This window comes from Erigeron canadensis, chromosome 4 (genome assembly GCF_010389155.1).
Source record: "Erigeron canadensis isolate Cc75 chromosome 4, C_canadensis_v1, whole genome shotgun sequence".
NCBI classification, from domain to species: Eukaryota; Viridiplantae; Streptophyta; class Magnoliopsida; order Asterales; family Asteraceae; genus Erigeron; species Erigeron canadensis.
This window is the reverse complement of record NC_057764.1, coordinates 32369770-32372832: the sequence shown is the minus strand read 5'-3', so window position 1 is coordinate 32372832 and position 3063 is coordinate 32369770.

Genomic DNA, 3063 nt, shown 5'->3' with positions numbered 1-3063 from the left:
GATAACTTGAACTCTTTTGATTACCACTCTTTTTACCTTTCATTTTATCACTAAATACACATATATGCATGCATATTTAATGATGGAATAATAAGAAATAATCATTAAAAAGTCTCACACATAAAAGATAATAAGTTGATTGAGCTTGAAAGTGATAGATCTTAACATGCATGCTTAGATTTGCACTAGTTTTGATTGATTTGATTTGGGGATTTGAGATGGATGGTTATGATTTTGAATTTGATATAATCTGTATATTTGATGTTAAGAGATACAAAACAAAGTAATAATTTGTTAGTGGGAATCTAGAGGTTAAAGCAAACAAACAAAACCATTGGTGGGATGTATTAACCAATAAACATTCTGACAGAATTGATCTCCTGTCTTAGAACGGGTAAACTGAACATGTGAGGACATTTTCAAGAAAAACTATCAAAATAAAAGTTGTAGACAAATGAGTTAAGATTAACCTCCAACTGGAATTACTCAAAAACACTAAACCAAACGAAAGATATGATTTTTCTACTGAAACTGGTCAAAACTGTAATTTGTATGAATATTTTATAAACTTTAACAATTTTTATCTCCTAATCCATAAAGTTCCAGGAGGTCATACTTGGTGGAAAGTAATTTCAATGTGTTGTGAACTTAAAATAAATCATGGGATTTTTCTAACAATCAGAATATCAAGAACTTTTATAAAACTTCTGATGTCGCAAGCAGTGCCCATTCGGGACAGTTTGTGTTTGGATAATTTTAAGGACACCAAACATCATCTAAAAATTCACCAAAATTCACAAAAAACTACTACATATAATGTCACTGTGTAAAAATCATGAAGGTCCAAATATTCGTCTTGACCCCAAAATAGTAGCTAACATTTCTAAAAATAAAGTATAAAACAGAAATTTGTAAGTAATCTTATAAATGGCATAATGGCTATGTAATGACTAAGAACCATAATGGGCTAACCCGGCCCAAATATGAACCCAAAGGAACACAAATCAGTAGGCCCACTTGCCCCAATAAGCCTTATAGCCCAATAACCACCTATGACCCATTATGCACTCTACCCAAATAAGGTAAGCCCAATAACTAATGTAAGCCCAAAACATTTAAAAGCCCATGACACTTAAGGCCCAATTGATAATGGTCCATAACACTTAAACAATTTCATGAGATAAGTGTAATAAAAATAAAACAAAGATAATTAAGTGAATAGGAATAAGTATCATGTTAACCAAGTTATATACTGATATCACAATGCTAATCGCGCTAAAATCGGTTACACCACAAATGATGAATAAGGATAACATAGCTTAATATGATATTTCTACATGATAACCTAAGATGCCAAGTGAAACCACAAATGAAGCCAAGTTACAAAATCTAACAACTTATAACTACGCATGTAATTAAAGTAACCTTTTTCAACCATCAATCGCTACAACCAAAACAATGCGAATGTTACAATATACTTGGATTCCCACAATTGATAGCAACATAATGAAAGTGGCATTTCTAATGATGGCTTAAGATAGGAACTTACGTATATTAGTCCTATCGTAGGGATAGTCTTTCTTGAAAAATGATGGAGGAACATAATGGATATATGGTCAAGGAAGCTATAGATGGGAAGTACCCATTTTGGATAGATGATTATAATATGCGGCATATCAAGGTGAGCCATAGCCCCCTTTCAAACTTTTATGTGTGTTTACTTTCGGGGTGAAAAGCATGATAATGAAACTACTTTTCTATATATGCAATGTTTCTTGAAAGAGAGTTGTTATATGAAATGATTCTTGATATAGAGTATGAAATAAATTGTTCGTATGTTCATGAAAATACAGGATTATTTATGATGAGCTTGAGTTCTGTCAAACCGCGGCGTTCGGTACACTACTATTTACTCCGAAAGTGGAGGCCTGTTTTAGTAGTTGTGCGCAACTAGGTTTCGTCCGCCCACCCAAGCGTACCGTTGGAAGGTTGGTGGCCTCCGTGACAACCTTCACTTCTAGTCTGGGCCCCCGGGTGTTCTAACTACCTAAGATAATCGGGCGTCTCCATGGCACGACCCATTATCATTATTGTCATTATTACTACGGCACTTGATTGACAGCTTGTGCTATGAATTGAATTATTGGATTGTAATCGGACTTGAATAAAATGGTAGTATTAGTGCTCAAGCATTTACTCATCAGTTATGTAAATGATGCCTTTGTGGCTAAGTAAAGGATATTAATATTGTTGAGAATTGGAAATTGTTGGGACATACGGATTGGGTATCGTCCCTCATATGATATCTTGAAAGACGTTGAAATTGGTGATATTGAAATGATTTTGGTAACCGAATGATTTTGGTATGATATACGATTAATCAATTTATATACTTTTCTCTCATGATGATTTGACAAATGAGGAACTGAAATTTTACTATAGATTCTCCAAGTCTTGATATGACATTATGGTATTTGGAAACTTGATAACATGATATGAAACTTTGTCGATCATATGTTCGTATTTCGAAATGTATGGTAATCAGTTTTTCTAAGTATTAAAACGGTGATGTACCAAGATTTATATAAAAACCTATGCACTCACCAACTACGTTTTCGTAGTTGACACTTTTCTTCATGCTTTTCAGGAAATAAGCTTAGCATTGAGGATTTATATGCTTCATGATATTTGCATTGCCCTTTGGAGTCAAAGATCAACCTTGTGATAGGCAATGGAATCCGCCTTGATCATTGTAGTATACTACTTCACGTGCTTGTTATTGTTTCGTGAACTTAATATTCAAGTACGGTGGACGCATTTGTACTTGGAAATTGGTTCACATGCTTGTACATTTGTAAATTCTTTTATCAAATAAAACTATGGTGAATGTTATTTATAATCCTTTGTTTTGAATACTCGACTTTCTGTACATCTCAATTGTTCCGCCTTAGTTGGGGTGTTACAGAAATGGTATCCAAGAGCCAAGGTTTATAGAGAACATTGGGGTTCCTACGGGAATTTCCAAACTAAGCCACTTTTCAAAACGATTTTTATAGTCGAGTC